The sequence below is a fragment of the Meles meles genome, chromosome 14 (genome assembly GCF_922984935.1).
Source record: "Meles meles chromosome 14, mMelMel3.1 paternal haplotype, whole genome shotgun sequence".
Classification (NCBI taxonomy): Eukaryota; Metazoa; Chordata; class Mammalia; order Carnivora; family Mustelidae; genus Meles; species Meles meles.
In genome coordinates, this window is record NC_060079.1 from 11,230,772 (window position 1) to 11,248,299 (window position 17,528).

At 41.7% G+C, this 17,528-nt stretch overlaps 1 protein-coding gene and 1 pseudogene across 1 annotated transcript in view; both read left to right on the top strand.

Annotated features, from left to right (window-relative positions):
• Positions 1 to 17,528, top strand: part of MTUS2 (microtubule associated scaffold protein 2) — a 610,477-nt gene that overhangs the window by 166,902 nt on the left and 426,047 nt on the right. The gene's annotated exons all lie outside the window — the stretch shown is intronic.
• On the top strand, positions 2,719 to 2,828 carry LOC123925343 (annotated as a pseudogene).

Below are 17,528 nucleotides of genomic sequence, written 5' to 3' on the forward strand. Positions count from 1 at the left end.
CCTCCATGTTATTGCTTATTCTCCACAAGTAAGTGAAACCATATGATAATTGACTCTTTCTGCTTGACTTATTTCACTCAACATAATCTCCTCCAGTCCTGTCCATGTTGATATGAAAGTTGGGTATTCATCCTTTCTGATGGAGGCATAATACTCCATCGTGTATATGGACCACATCTTCCTTATCCATTCATCCGTTGAAGGGCATCTTGGTTCTTTCCACAGTTTGGCGACCATGGCCATTGTTTCAATCATTCGAAAACATTTTAAAGCTATCTGGATTTAGGGTTATTTTTTTAAGTAATAACATTATACTGACTCATTGTCTGTAGTCCTTTTCTTTAATATTGGTGAATTGAGGTCAGACACATGGCTCAGGGCCACTGAAACACACCAGAATAAGCTGTTTCTTGAGGAAAACAAGCCCCACGGTTTTGGCATGGAAATCCATGTATCATCTTTGCTGTCAAGGGACATAGAAACCTTCAAAGGAATCCTCAGAGTTTTGTTTTAAGAAATAAACTGAGTGCAATTGCAGGGTCATAGGGAAGCTCTATTTTTAATTTCTTGAGGAATCTCCACACTCTTCTCCAAAGTGGCTGCACCAACTTGCATTCCCACCAACAGTGTAAGAGGGTTCCTCTTGCTCCATATCCTCTCCAACACATGTTGTTTCCTGTCTTGCTCATTTTGGCCATTCTAACTGGTGTCAGGTGATATCTCAATGTGGTTTTAATTTGAATCTCCCTGATGGCTAGTGCTGATGAACATTTTTTCATGTGTCTGATAGCCATTTGTATGTCTTCATTGGAGAAGTGTCTGTTCATATCTTCTGCCCATTTTTTGATATGATTATCTGTTTTGTGTGTGTTGAGTTTTAGAAGTTCCTTATAGATCCTGGATATCAACCTTTTGTCTGTACTGTCATTTGCAAATATCTTCTCCCATTCCATGGGTTGCCTCTTTGTTTTGTTGACTGTTTCCTTTGCTGTGCAGAAGCTTTTGATCTTGATGAAGTCCCAAAAGTTCATATTCGCTTTGGTTTCCTTGGCCTTTGGAGACATATCTTGAAAGAAGTTGCTGTGGCTGATATCGAAGAAGTTACTGCCTATGTTCTCCTCTAGGATTCTCATGGATTCCTGTCTTATGTTGAGGTCTTTTATCCATTTCGAGTTTATCTTTGTGTACGGTGTAAAAGAATGGTCGAGTTTCATTCTTCTACATATAGCTGTCCAGTTTTCCCAGTAGCATTTATTGAAGAGAATGTCTTTTTTCCACTGTATATTTTTTCCTGTTTTGTCAAAGATTATTTGACCATAGAGTTGAGGGTCCATATCTGGACTTTCTACTCTACTTTTTCTACTCTATTCTAATTTTCCACTGGTCTATGTGTCTGTTTTTATGCCAGTACCATGCTGTCTTGGTGATCACAGCTTTGTAGTAAAGCTTGAAATCAGGTAACGTGATGCCGCCAGATGTGGTGAAAAGAAGGGCCATCTGTACCCTAATGTTTATAGCAGCAATGACCACGGTCGCCAAACTGTGGAAAGAACCAAGATGCCCTTCAACGGATAAGGATATCCGTTGGATAAGGAAGATGTGGTCCATAAACACGATGGAGTATTATGCCTCCATCAGAAAGGATGAATACCCAACTTTTGTAGCAACATGGATGAGACTGGAAGAGATTATGCTGAGCGAAATAAGTCAAGCAGAGAGAGTCAAGTATCATATGGTTTCACTTATTTGTGGAGCATAACAAATAACATGGAGGACATGGGGAGATGGAGAAGAGAATGTTGTTGAGGGAAATTGGAAGGGGAGGTGAACCATGAGAGATTATGGACTCTGAAAAACAACTTGAGGGTTTTGAAGGGGCGGGGGTGGGAGGCTGGGGGAACCAGGTGGTGGGTAATAGGGAGGGCACATATTGCATGGAGCACTGGGTGTGGTGCAAAAACAATGAATACTGTTACGCTGAAAAGAAATAGAAAGAAAGAAAGAAACTGAGTGCATGTTCTCCCTAGCTGAAAAAGACATTTTAATAAATTCAAATTAATAGTGGAGAGAAATGTTAAACCCATTAGCATTTTAGCAAGAGGAACTTTAGAAAAATTGAATGAGCCATTATGTGCAAATACAGCAATCTCAGATGTTTATTTGCATTATATAATGGGGTACAGACATTACATATACTGCTGTTAGCACTAATAAGAACACCACCTTATGTTTTTATAATGCTTTCTATTTTCCCCAGAACTTCCCCCATACTGACGGGCTCATTTAGCTCTCATTAAACATACAAGAAAGTGTAGACAAAGAAACTGAGGTCCTAAACAATGAAGGGACTGACCAAAGTAAGAAAGCCTCCATACAGCCAAAACAGGACATGCATTTAGGTGTTCTTATCCCATTTTTCACATTCTTTCTGTGATAACCAAAGCTTCCTTTGTAAATCAAGTCACGGATGAAATTCATGTGCTGCATGCAACCAGCTATGCTAGATAATTCGTGGTAACGCTTGATCCCAAGTGTTAATAGCCAAGGTCAGGTCCAGCATATGAATTGTGATTTTAATATTAAGGAGAACTTCTAAATTTCACAAGATGTAGATAGGGTTGAGTCTGGGGGCAGGGTATTAAGACTTTACATACAGACCGACTATTGGGAAGAAAGAAATCTTTGCTTCGATCAAACCAATTTTGAATTGGTCAGCTCAGCTTTGCGCAGTGGCAGTATCGTAGCCAATGAGGTTTATCCGAGGCGTGATTATTGCTAATTGAATTGGTCAGCTCAGCACATCTTAGATCTGCACAGACAAAGCTGTCTTCAGAGGGCAGGGGAATGTTGTCTGCAGGTGAGGATGTGCGGGGAGATGCCCGCCCTTGGAATCACAGCAGTCACAGGTACAGTCACGAATGGCTTCTGCGATGAAGTGATCCTCCGCCACAGAAAACAGTCAGCATTATTAATCTACAAAGTAATTGGTCCCCACAAAGTCCTTCTACGTTATTTCAGCAGGTGGCCTTGCGAGGAGTCAGCTAAAATCATGCCTATTCAGCACCAGGCAGCATTTCAACCACCGAAGCCTTAGAATAAGCAGCATGCATTTGGGAGCGGAACCTTGAATGTTCAAAACTCCCAAATGATCTTAGGCTTACAGGGTCTAATTGTAAATAATTCTAAAAGCACAACGACGTTGGTTAGTTCTACCTTCTTCATGATGCAGTCGGACCTAAATCTTAAAGTCAGAACCTTTTATTGACATCCCAAATTTTGAACACTGCAGTGTGTTAGAGGGTGACCTTCTCATCCTTAGAGGTTTGCCTCCTGTCTTATGGGAGACATATGTACCTTGAAAAGGTGATTCTGTAAATCTTATTTCTTAAATTTTATTTTATGAAAGATTTTAAACATCTATTAATACAGACAATAATTCCTCTTGTATGCACCCTCAAATAAAGAGCTGCTGGATTTTTGTTGTTGTGGTTGCATCTGCTGAAGGTTTTAAAAGAAACGTTTCAGATATAGCTACAGTCTCAAATTCTTACCTTAGTCCCTTCCCTCTACCCCTCTCCACATGAAAACTGCTATTCAGAAGTAGGTATCCTTATACTGATACACATGTATTCAAAGAAATATATAGTTCTCTTTTTTGTGTTTAAAGTCAACCTGCAGGCACCTGGTGGCTCAGTGGGTTAAGCCTCTGCCTTCAGCTCAGGGCATGATCTTGGGGTCCTGGGATAGAGTCCCACATCTGGCTCTCTGCTCAGCAGGGAGCCTGCTTCCCCCTCTCTATCTGCCTGCCTCTCTGCCTACTTGTAATCTCTCTCTCTGTCCAATAAATAAATAAAATTTTTGAAAAAAATTATAAAGTCAACCTGCACTCTGCTTAGGTCATTTGCCTTTTTTTTTTTTTTTTTTCCAGAAGAAAACTTAATACTTATTTGAAGCTTTATTGAAGTGGATACCTGGGTGTAGTTTATTCATTTCCACTGCTCTGCGATATGGATATGATACGAATATAGAATTTTATTTTTCCTATCTGCTCTGATGAACACTGAAACTAATTTTTCACTTTTAGCAAAAATAATATGACAGGATTTCTGATAAACATAGGAATTCCATGGGCACATATGATAAGGAGCCTCTAGGCCAGTGTTTTTCAAACTAACATATATTAAGGGGTCATGAAATCAATGGAATGGATTGCAACCAACATTGAATATTAATACAAGAAAGGTGAGTTATAAATTACATATTACATAAAATAAAAATTTCACTATACATTATTATAAGGGTAAGTTATCTGATGAAATTTTTAGGCCGGTGTGTATGTATGCAGGTGCACTGGGTTATGATGTCAGTTGTATTTCTTACTGAGGACAATGGTAAGAGAAGGTTGAAACCCACCATTCTCAGGCGTATGGGACAAGTCTCAGTGCTGGGTCATGGGGTGTATGTATTTTCAACTTTACTGTTTGTTGCCAAATTACTCTTGAAAGTGACTTTTATTTTCAGTGTTCCTTCGTGTTTTACTACATTCTATCCCTGGATTTTTGTGACACGATTTCTAATTGTAATTTTACCTTGCTTTTCCTGGTTACCAGTGAGACTGAGGACAAGTCGTTTCTGAGTGTTGTAAGTGAACAGGGAGCAGGTATATATTTTTTATTTTAGCCCAGTATTGTATAGCCATGGAAAAAATAATCAAGGCAAGTGCAGAGTGGAGGTTGGGGTCCTTACTAGTTTGATAAGGAAGAAGGAAGGTGAGGAATATCTAATATTTTATCTGATGTGAAGGACTTTAGTCTTAGAAAAGGACTAGAATCATGGTGCTCGCTGCTGTCTAGCATCTGATGGGACTGTTTTTATAAGCACTGGTTACCCTTGCTGAAAATAGATGCTCTCAGGAGCCTACAGCTCTGTATAACCGAGTAAAGCGTGCTGGGTGTATTTGCACATATTACATGTAGGACAGTTCTTCACTGGTGGAAAGTGAAGTGATTCGGTTTCCTTGAGTCAGACTGCCCTCTCTGTCTATGCTTTATTTCCACCTGTGACACCTGTGTGAATGCAGGGAACTAGCAGGGGTGGTGAATGGTGGCTGACGGGTTCCCCGACTCAGAGGTGATGAGCAGTGGTGGGTTCTGGAGAGGGCAGTGCTGACCTAAAGGGACAGCTCTGTGTCTGTTGGAGGGGATTTTTGTTTTGTGGCAATGGGAACCCAGTGTTACTAGATCTTTTCATGTGTTTCTAAGAGAAAGCGGAGTATTTTTTATTATTCATTATTCTTATTAACATATAATGTATTATTTTCCCCAGGGGTACAGGTCTGTGAATCATCAGGCTTACACATTTCACAGCACTCACCATAGCACACACCCTCCCAAATGTCTATAACCCCACCCCCCTCTCCCTACCCCCAGCAACCCTTGGTTTGCTCTGTGAGATTAAGAATCTCTTATAGTTTGTCTCCCTCCCAATCCCAGCTTGTTTCATTTTTTCCTTCCCTTCCCCCCAACCCCCTACTCTGTCTCTCAAATTCCTCAAAAGTGAAAATGTTTGTAAGAATCTTGTGAAGTATCTTCATTTTGATTTTAAAATACTGACACACGTATTTTTGTTTTGGTTGGAATCGATGTGTGTGTGTGTGTCTGTGTGTGTGTGTGTGGTTGGAATGAATATATATATATCTCCACTGTGTGTATATATATATATATATATATATACACACAATGTATGTATGTATGTATACATACATATGTGTGTGTGTGTGTGTGTGTATGTATGTGTATCTATCTATCTATCTATCTATCTATCTATCTATCTATCTATCTATATATCTCCAGCGAGAGAGAGAGTTTTGGAGGGGCAGAGGGTGAGGAAGAGAATCTTGAGCAGACTCTGTTGAGCATGGAGACCAAATTCAGGTTCAGTCTCATGACTCTGAGATCATGACCTGAGCTGAAATCAAGAGCTGGATGCTTCACTGACCCAGTCACCCAGGTGTCCCCACTGACCCAAGTTTTAAAAAATTAGGCCAACCAGACTCTATCTGAATTAGTCTGTGAGTTACTGATTTGCAGTTTCTGTGTTAGGTGAGCAGAATTGTGAAATGGCTTAAAATTTTTAAAAAATTCATGAAAAGGAAGGTTGATTGCTTGTGGCCTAATTTGTCATTCTCCTTGTTTGTAGCTGGATAGATGGGTGTTGAAAGATGTGTGAAATACTGAATTACTTTTGTTTTTGTTCTTTAATAGCTAACACAGTCTTCTTGTGGTAGGTTTGTCATAAATGTTTGTTGAATGAATGAATACATGAATAATGAAAACATACAGCTCCTATGTTCTCTTAAAACTAAGGATCTTAGAGTTAGAAGAAGATGTAGTCACGTTTGTCAGTTTTGTGTTGTTTTCTGAGGTCTAACAGCAAAGGGAAATTTCTGCCACATAAGACTCTCCACATGTCACACCCTGACAGTTTTACTGTTCACCAAAATGCCACATAGCTAATTCATGATTTATAAAGAAAGCTCAGCACATTAATAGATTAGATAGTCAGTAGAATGAATAATAAATGGCAAAGCTCTGTATACAAAGAAAATATGCATAGCTCTTGGAAAATCATATAACGGGGGTTGGCCCATCTGGAGCCTTTGCTTCCCTGGGGGAAACGAGAGGCCTGAGTGATAATCCTTCAGTCATAAAAGAAGAAAATGAGGTTCCATATGGGGTATTTGATCAAGCCCAGGAAATTGCACTGCCGAGGAAATTCTAGAACAATTAACACTCTTCCGCACTTAACTCAGTAGGCAGCCCAACTGGATTGGTGGCAGCAGGATGTCACTGAAATTGTTAGTGTTGAGTTTGGAGTTTTCACCACAGCCCTTTCCAAACCCTAGCAGTGAGAGGCACCAAAATATAACATGTTTAAGTGTCCTGATTCTAAAATGAATTCAGAGCCATTTATAGTTCTTTTCCCTCCCATTCCCTGGATCCCCTCCCGCTGCCCGCCCACCACCCCCTGGGACCTGACCCTCCTCTGCAGCAGCCTCCAGCTTTTCCTCCTGTTAACTCAATTTCCTGCTGGCCTGGGTCACAGAGGCACCCACGTGTCCAGCAGGACCCTTGCCATCACTGTGCAGCCATACTGTCGGTCTCCTCCTGGCTCCTTCCCCGGTGCTCCGTGGTGATTTCTGAAAGCCGTCCTACAGCGGGAGTTTCCAGTCACGTGCCCAGCACCATGGCCATCCCTGCAGGCTTGCTTTAGGCTGGGAAAATTCTTGAGAGGACCATGGTCACAGTTTGGCCAACCAACCCGAAGGTCTTTTTCCAATCGTCCTTCTTCTTCTTGACACCAAACAACATCTGTCAAGGGCTTTCAGTATGCCAGGGACTCTTCCAAGGGATTGATGCGTATTACTTTCTTTAATTTCTGTCACTACTCTTTGTGGAAAATGTCATTATCTCCAGTTGTTGCAATGAGAAAACTGAGGCTCAGTGACATCTTGATCACCTCTGCCATTTGGAAACTCAGCTTCTCTCCTTTCCCTACCAACTCATTGCAGTAGACATTTCAGCGCCTGTTGCTGTTCAATGTTAAGGTGCAGGGTTCCTTCCTTCCTGCATCGGACAGTGGAAGAAAAGGTGGTTGGGTAGTGATTTCACTGTGACGTCACGCAGCAGAAGATCGAGGATGGCGCAGGCAGCTACGGAAGCTCATCTGCCATCCTGACTGTTCAGAAATGTATTCCTGGGAGGTGGTGCGCGTGTGGTCCTGAAGGTTCATGAGATAAGATGGGAGCATGTTCCAGCATGAGGGCACAGAACAGGCAAAGGCAGGGAAGTATGAAGCAGCCTGATGTTGGATGTTGTACATGTTGGATGTTGTACATATCAGAAACAGTCTGGTGTTACTAATTTGATATGACTACGGTGGTTGGGACAGAGGACAGTGCTGATTAGCTGGGTCTTCACCGAGTATGTAGCGATGGCTGTTGAAGAATTAAAGCTTGGGACAGAAATGCACAGCGCTGTAGTTCCGTGGCTTGTAGTTCGTTTTGGAGAAGGAACGGTGGCTGCGGAAGGTAAGAATTAGGGGGCATCAGTGACATGGTTGCCATAGTGGGGTGGGCGCAGGGGATTGGTGAGGTACAGAATAAAGTCAGTGGAAATACACCTGGTAAGATGATACAAGAAAGAGTGGTTATGAGAAACATTTAAAACTTAAAGTCTGCAGGGCATGTTAATAACACCAGCACATTATTGGAAATAATCAGAATGATTATTGGTGAATGAGTGATTAGATTTTGTTACATATCCACAATAGTTTACAAAGGCTGTTATGAAGAAAAAGGCAGCTTTACGTGGACTGGGACAGATCAGAGGGTATGAGGAGAAAGATACAGAAACTATGTGCATATTATGCTACTCCTGATTGTGTAGAAAGATTATGCATGGACTAACTCTGGAAGGAAGTAGCTGCCTCTTTCAGGACAAATACGTGGTTGGGGGAAGGGAAGGAGGAGAGGGACTTCGATCCCCCCATGTTTTGAATTTTGTGCCATAGGCATAGATTTCCTATTCTTCTTCTTTTTTTTTTTTTAAGATGTATTTATTTAATAAAGCACAATTAGGGACTTCGATCCCCCCATGTTTGAATTTTGTGCCATAGGCATAGATTTCCTATTCTTCTTCTTTTTTTTTTTTTAAGATGTATTTATTTAATAAAGCACAATTAGGGTTGGGGCAGTGTGAGAGGAAGAAGGAGAAGCAGACTCCCCACTGAGCAGGGAGACCAAGCGGGGCGCCATCCCAGGACCCTGAGATCATGACCTGAGCCGAAGTCAGACGCTTAACTGACTGAGCCACCCAGGAAACCCTAGATTTCCTATTCTTAACAAATCTCTGGTTGTGAAAGGGGTCTGAGACGTGAGAGAGAGAGAGGAAGAAGTTAAATACAATCCTGGATTCCTGAATGCAGGTGAGGAAGCAGGTTTATCATAAGGAAGGGTGAGGAGACAGTGAGTCCCACTAGGTTTAAGAAATTTATGATGAAAAAAATCTCACTACTGTGTCTTTTTCATTGAAAATCATGCAATGTACTATTTTCAGCTATTTCAACCCAATAAGTTGACCTTGAGTCACACCAGTTTTATGAAAGTAGGAGTTTTAGTTAAGTGAGATTCCTTGTCTTGCAGGACAGAAGACAGCTAGGAGGGCTGCTCTTTCAGCTGCAGTAACAGAACCAGCATCTTCCCCTCTCCTCTCCTCCCCTACCCGCTTGTAAACTCCAGAATTAGAAGCCCCTCTCCCCATCTTCCCTCTTTCACCCCCTCCTTCCAGAGATTGTGTGCCTCCTTGTCAGCTCTTGTGGAACCCGTGGAAGTTCTTAACTGGTCTGTGAGTTCACAGGTGGAGAGGGGTGGTAGGTGTGAGTAACGGTGCTTCCTGAGAAGGGCTGATGCTGGGGCAGCCTGCTGTTGTGGGGTTTCAGAGTTCAAAATGTCTCACTATAGATGGCTTAGATTATTTTATTTTTTGTTGCTTATACTTCCTGGAATTCCATAAATTACATAATCCTTTAGGTTAATAATCAATTTTTTAAAAAAAATGTAGTTGTCTTCGGATACATTATGGATTGATTAGCATGCTTACATTGGTGTGGATTACTTCCAGGGGAGTAAGTTTGGGGGAAAGACTGGATCAGAGGTTCTCTACGTGCCCCCAGCTCCAGGGTTCTGTGAATCAGGTTCCTGAGGTTGGGATCAAGAAGTTTGAGAAATCCGCCATTTGCTCCATGGACCAGTTTAGGGAAGTTGGACTGCCATCAGTGGGAGGGCCGCCGTGGGTGGTGGAGGACAGTGCCAGGAATGGAGGGTGAGGAGGCGCACTTAAAAGTGAGCTCAGAGGAAAGCAAAGACACCTGATGCGTTTCTAAAAATTTTGTCCAAGGTTAATACTTTTCAGGAGAAGAGAAGGAAAATTTTAACGACTGGAACTCAAGCAGTCGTTACGATCAATCAGCTATTAATGAGTTAAATTGACTCTGGGAAGTTAATCCGGAAACTTAAACACCATCTATTCTGTTTTTTATGGGAGATCATTTTCTTAGTTCCTAACATCTTCTACCCAAAATTTTAGAGTTTAACCCATTTGGCAAGATGGTGACTATCTTTACTTGCTTTCTGTTAAGTGTTTACTTGGCATAACAGATTTTGTGAGTAACAGCTATTTACAGACCTTTCATAGATTCACATGAACATCATGTTATTTTACTATCATATCAGGTGGAAATGAAAACATTTACTGCAATCAAAATGATAAATAAATGCTTATTTCCCTTCATTGGGTTGCAGACAGAGAAAAAGATCATTAGAACAGCTACTTTGCTGATTCAGTTGATGAGTGGGTGAAGTTCAGGATGCATTTTTTCTTACTAATGGTAAATTCAACCATTACACATCCAGAAAAGTATCATCTTTGTGTACTGTTTTTAGTTTACAAATACGAATTTATAAACCTAACCTCTCAGCATCACAACTTGAATGCCAGTCATAATATGTCTGCTACCTCTTTCTGGGGCTGCCATGTGCCCTCTGAGAGACTCATGGGTGAACAGTGGACATGCTGGTAGAAAGATGACTTCTGAACTTCAACACTGCGCAAAGCATGGCGACATTCCTTCATAATGTAGAATTTCTTTGCCAAATTCAAGAACTGTATTTTCTCTACTGCATTTCTCTTCCCGCATCTGCTCTTTCTTTCTTTAAGCATTCCTCTGACACTTGACATTCATTAGAGTATATTAAGAACATAGAAAGTTTAGTGAAATAGGCAAATGTCTTAGCTAATGTACTAGTGAAAAGAGGATTTTCCTAGTTCCACAAAACAGTTTGGAAAAAGATGATCTAGACTGAGCCCTGACCCCTCACTTTGGAGACACAGTTTGATTAATAACAAAGTAGAATATCCAAGGAAGAGGACAGAGGAATACAAGCTTTGACTATGGGATTAAGCAACATAAAACAAAGAGCTTAACATTATTTGCAGGAAGAAAGAATGGGAAGGGGAGCATCATTTATGCCTTTGTTTCCTCCTTAAAATGTAGAAATAATATTCCTGGCCTTGTATGAATCCTTATGGCATTCTTGTCTGCTCTCAGCAGGCATGAATTTCTTACTTTGGAACTTGATGGAGAATTATCACTCTCGCCTCTTGGAAATTACTGTGACAGGAAGTTTATGATTACAGTCTATTTTAAAATGGAAACTCAGATTCATTGTAGGAATGTATGTCCTGTGGAGTGTGATTACTCACGATAATATTCTTTCGTTGGAAGGCAGCAGCACATCCTCTGGCCCCAGTGACCTAATGGGCTCCATTCCTGGTTCTCCAGCCTTGTTCACCAGCACCCCCCTTCCACTCCCCTTGACTGGCCACATGGACTCTGCACCATCTGCCAAAATCTTTGCCAGGGACACTAGAAAAATCTGTTGGGCTCTGACAGCTGAGATCACTGGAGGCCAGCCAGCCAGGGCGGCACCGTTCCTGGGATCTACCGCCTCAATATGACCTTTCCAATGTGACCGCTTTTCCTTTGGGCTGTAGAAAGCAACCTGCTCATTAGTCCATGAATCATTCAGGAAGGTGGCAAGTCCCTTCTTCCCCTACTCCCCAGAGCTTCTGTAGATGCTGGATCAGACTTTGCCAAGAGTACCAGTGGGCATTTAGGATGACTCCAGATCCTAAGAACTGAGGTTAGAGATGTTATATGCAACTAATGAATCGTTAAACTCTATCTCAAAAACTAATGATGTACTGTACATTGGCTAATTGAACATAATGAAAAAATATAGCTTAATTGAGAGAGACTTTTTAAGGTAGGTAGCATGACTAACCGTAGTTGAGGACTTAAAACCTTTGTTAAGTACTCTAAATTGAGAGGTATGACTTCCATGGTCATATTTCAACCAGAAAGCTGTCTAATTAGAGTTGCCCTGTCCTTTTCCAAGAATCACTGTTATAAGCAAGAATTATCATTGAAAATTAATGGTGTCTTTTCATCCTGGAAACACTATCAGGCCCTTTCCATTTTAAAGAATAAATTATGAAAATTAAATAATACACTGGATTTTTAAAGGTATATTGTTTCTTCTAAGGAAACAGTCCTTTAATTTTTTTTGAAAGAACATTTAGTTCTATTGTCTTGAGGACAAGATTTAGAAATAAAATTGGGAAGTTAAGAGAAGTGTCTAATGATAAAACATATAGTCACCATCAGTTTAGTTTTTTGTGGTGATCTTAGAGTCAGCTCTGTTGGGTCCAAAGTGATTCCTGGATTCAAAATGGAAAAGGAATCTGGAAAAGTAGCAGGCTTGGGTAAGGCTCTGAGTTTAATACCTTAGGAAATGCCCAATTTCTCAAGATCCCCGGTAGCATAACTGCCAGAAAGATGAGAGGCCTCCTGGACACAACGATGTCTTCTAGTGGCCTTGTTAGTACGTTGGTTTTGAAGTGTGGGCTTTGATTTTGGCTTCAGTTTTACAATTCTTTTCTTGATTCCCTTGACCTACTTTTACGGTAGATAGTCGTGGTGACTTATCTCTTGGCATTCATTTCTATCCCATAACTACTGTCTTGACCAGTTGACTTGGTTTAGCTTGGTTTGTGAAGTCTCTTCTTCAATTCTCTCTGCTGAGCTGGGGTCACCTGTAGACTTGCCAGAGGGTTTTAACAAAATACCAGAAAAAAGTGTAAACTGTATATAAGTATTCACATGTCTGTCTATACCCATTTATATATGGTTGACACACGTATAGGCCACACACATTTAGAGTGCATTAGTGACAACCTATGTCCTACCTTCTATTATTTATTATATTTACAGGTTTTCATCACATTTGCATTTCAAAAAATTCTTTGCGGGAAGTGTCATGGCCCCTCAGAGAGGTACCTGCGAGTATTCTGTGCTACATGGCACAAAGACTTTACAGGTGTGATTTAGATTATGGACGTTTAAATTAGGGAGATTATCAAGGTGGGCCCAGGCCAATCACATAAACTCTTAAAAGCAGAGAACTTCCTGTGGGTGGGTTCAGAGATGCAGAAGGAAGAGAAATCAGAGACTTAATGCAAACGAGGGACTGGCCCGCCACATGGAAAAGATGAGGAGTATGAGTAGCATGTTGGAGCAGAAGCCAACCCCCTGCTGAGAGCCAGCAAGGAAACAGGACCTCAGTCCTATAACTGTAAGGAGATTAATTTGGCCGGTAATCAAGCAGATGGACTTGGAAGCTAATTCTTCTCCAGGGTTTCCATTAAGGAACTCAGCCCTTTATTTAGGCTTTGTGAGATTCTAAGCAGAGGACCTCTTTGGACTATGGTATACGTGGACTTCAGCCGGTACACAGTCCTACAGAACTGTGAGATAATAAACCTGTGTGTGTGTATGTGTGTGTTACATATCTAAGTTTGGGGGGAGGTTGTTGTTAAAATAGCCATAGAAAATTAATACATTTATGTTTTACACCCAAGCATACTTAAAAATTCGTTTAGGTCTTATCAAATATCAAGCAGTCTTTTGTACTCGTCACTTCATAGAACATTCGTGATGCTGGAAATTGTTTTCATGATAACATTTAATGCACAAACTGAAACAAATTAAGGAAATGTTTTTAAGTTTGGAGCAACCTGTTGAGAGGCTTTACGCTGATTCCAGTGTCAAGAAACATTGTTCCCTCAAAAGAATTGAACACGGCATCCAGAAGAAGATTAGGGAGACATACTGTTTCTTTTGGGGGGACGTGTTTAAATTTCAAGCGTATCATCGGAAGGAACTTTCTTGTGTTTAGCTCAACTACATGATGGATTTTGAAAAGAAAGTCATTTTTTAGGTTCTTTGAGGCTTTGGGGGTACATTCAGTGTTTAACAGGTTAACTTACTAATTTTGTGAATGTTGGATATACGTTGATTATAACAATCAGTCCAGGCCATCAAATTTAGTTCTTTTCCTAAGGGAAATTTTTTTTTCACTTTTTTTTTTTTTAATTTCTTTTCAGCGTAACAGTACCTAAGGGACATTTTACCTTCTGTTGTTTTCATTTTTTTTCCAGCATTTTTCCTTTTAATTATTTAAACTAATACTACACTTAGAATTGAAAAAATTTAAAGAGCTATTAGGAGGGCGCCTGGGTGGCTCAGTGGGTTAAGCCGCTGCCTTCGGCTCAGGTCATGATCTCAGGGTCCTGGGATCTAGCCCCACATCGGGCTCTCTGCTCGGCAGGGAACCTGCTTCCCTCTCTCTCTCTCTGCCTGCGTCTCTGCCTACTTGTGATCTCTCTCTCTCACTGTCAAATAAATAAAAAAAAAAAAAAATCTTTAAAAAAAAAAAGAGCTATTAGGAGACTTACTGCTACGTGTATCCTGTTCTTGCACTCCATCCTGTAGGTAGCTGGGTCAGTGTCTGTCTGTATATACTCCCAGTGTCTTTAGGGGGATTTCTTTACGTGTATGCAAACATATACAAACATATTTCCACCCCTCCCCTCCACACTGCAGGTAGCACACTATACACACTGTTCTTCCTTGTTTTCCCCATGTAAGGGTATATTCTAGAGCTTTTCCCGGATGAGAGCATAGAGGGTTTCTGCATTTTGTATAGTATTTCTTCTGGGGTTGGGGTAGATTCGCAATAGTTAATGTGATCAGCTTTCTATGGATGGCTACTTGGATCGTTTTCAGTGTTTTTCATTACAAACACTCCTATAATATTGCAGTGTGTATCTGTAGGATAAAATCTCAGGAATGTGATTGTTGGATTGAAGGTAAATGTATTTGTAATTTTGACAGTTGCAATTTGATAGACTATAACATTGTCATTCAAAATTTTTTTCTTTTAGTCTCTTACCAGGAATGTCTGGGGGAAATTATTTCCCTGTGGCCTGTCTGGCCATGTAGCTTATCATCCAAACTTTTAAGAGTGAAAGTGACTCTATGAATAATCACACTGGGCCAACAGGCATGAGCCAGGACTTCTCTAGCCACCTGGGACATATCTTGACTTACTCATAGTGTTGCCAACAGAATGTGCTATGAATCGTTCACATTTTTCTCCAGGGAACTTGGATGGAATTAAAATTCAAAAACAATCATTTATTGAGACCAGCCTTTAAAAGTAAACTTACCAACGATGGCTGGGCAACATGCTGTTGAACTGTGCACTGAAATGTGGAATGGTAAGTTGTATGTTATGTATATTTTACTGCAGTAAAACAATACAAATGAAAAAGATACTGATTCATGAGGCCCCGTGGGTCAATCTTGAGCAGTTACACATAATGAAAGAAGGCAGTTTCAAAAGTCTACCTGTCATATGATTGGACTCCTAAGATATTCTGGAAAATGTGAAACACTAGAAACAGAAAATAGACCAGTGGTTTCCAGGAGCTGGGGGCATAAGGAGCTTTGACTGTAAAGAGGCAAATCTTGGAGGGTGAAGGAACTGTTCCATATCTTGATTGTAGTGGTCATCACATGTATGCTGTGTACGTGTTTGCCAAAACCACTCCACTGTATGCTCTAAGGGGTACATTTTACTGTATGCAAATTATACCTTAATAAAAGCAAATGAAAAAAGAAATGGAATTTTAAAAGTAAAGCTACTCAGTATTGTGTCCCTTGAGCTCTGGCAAAGATGTCATGCCTGATTTGGGCGTTCTTTTCTGGGCAAGGGTAGCGTGACCTGAGTGGCATCTGTCACTGGGCCTCTTGCCCAGTGGCCACTTGTGTTACTTGCATTCTTCTGGTTGGTGGTGGCCCTGCAGCCTCAAGAAAGCCTGGCTCTGTGCGGATTTGTCTGGTCTGCTCAGGGATCTCGCACATGCCAGTGTCGGGAGTCCAGGGCTGGCCTGGCCCGGGAGAGTGCTATTGCGAGGCTCACGTGGATACTAACAGGTCTTGTTCTCTGCTCTACCTGGAGGGAATGAGGAACTCAGAGGACTCCTTTCCAGTGCTCAGCCTTTTTTTTTTTTTTTTTTTTTTAATGATCTGAGGATTCTATCTCATTTCTTCTTGGGGTTGGGAAAGGATTCTTGTGCAGTGGATCAGTCTAGGCTGTCACAGAGGATGCTTGTTGATGGTCAGTGTGGAAGAGGGGAATGAGGACTTAGGACTTAGTATGTCATGGGGACAGGGTCTCCACCTGGGAAGATGAGAGTTTTCTGGAGATGGATTGTGGTGATGGTTGTATAACGATGTGTGTGTACTCAATACCACTGAGGTGTACACTTAAAAATGCTTCAAATGGTAAGTTTTATGTTATGTATATTTTCCCATAAAGAGAATCTTAGAGAAACAAGGCCTAGAGGAGGAAGCTGAAGCAGGTGGGTGTCTAGTCTCCCTCAGGCGGTCTCGAGGAGGCCATCAGCGCCGTGATGAGGGCCGGCTCCACACCTGTGAGGATCATCGCTCACTTCATAGAGAGTCTTGGTCACTAAAGGCAAATGCACTGTGGTTCTGTGAAGCTGGGTGTCCTTAGTACCCTGCGTGCTGTCCTACAAATGAAGGTAAAGCCGGTGTGCTGAGAGACCTGGAGCCAGAGGACAGGCTCAGCAGTCAGCGTCTGCTGCTACCTCTGTCCTTTCCTGTTTCTCTAGAGAGCCGTGAGTGAGTGGTCACTTGGTCCTTCTCAAACCCTCTTAATCCTGTGCCCTCCCAGGGAGGGTCTTATGAATTGCAGATGGTTCTGGGGGCTTTCCTGCTTTCTTTCCTGTATTTAGGCTGGTCCTGGCTGGTGGTGGTGGCCTGGGTCCTACCACCTATGCACTCTCTCTGGTCTAAGGCTGGAAGTGCAGGGGAGGAGCCCTGGGCCCACCCCAGAGCCATCTAGTACAGGACATCCCCCTTGACTTCATCGGGAGGGAGGAGGCAGCAGCAGGGTTGGGCCTCTCTTGGCTACATGGATTACCTCAAGGGGCTTCCTTGAGCTCCTACTGCTGTATTTAACAAAGCCCCTGTTCTAGGGTTTACTCACTCTCTAGCATAAGGCTCTTTCCACCTAGGACTTAGGCAGAGGCCATGGTTGGGCTAGAGAACACTCTGAGTTGTAGACTTCATGAGGACCCAGGGTGTCGTCCTCTCCTGTCTCACTGAGTGAAGTGTGAGGCCCCACTCTTGTGTCCTTCAGGATCTATTTCCCTAGGAGATCCCGTCCACCTCTCCAGCCCTTCCCAGATGTCTAACGTCTCCCATACATCGTGTGACTGTTACCTGGGCTCAAGCTAATCCCCCCACTGTGTCCATTGTCATTCCCAGGCAGTGTCCATCTTCTATGCTGTCCGGTACCTATAGCCAGAAGCCACGTGTGGTTATTAAGTACTTTAAAGGTGGCTAGTCCAAACGAGGTTTGCTGCACATATAAAATGCATACCAGATTTTGAAGACTTACTATGAAAAACAGCATATAAAATGCCTCCTTTTATTATTTTATCTTGGTATGTTGAAACGATAGCATTTGGGGCATATCG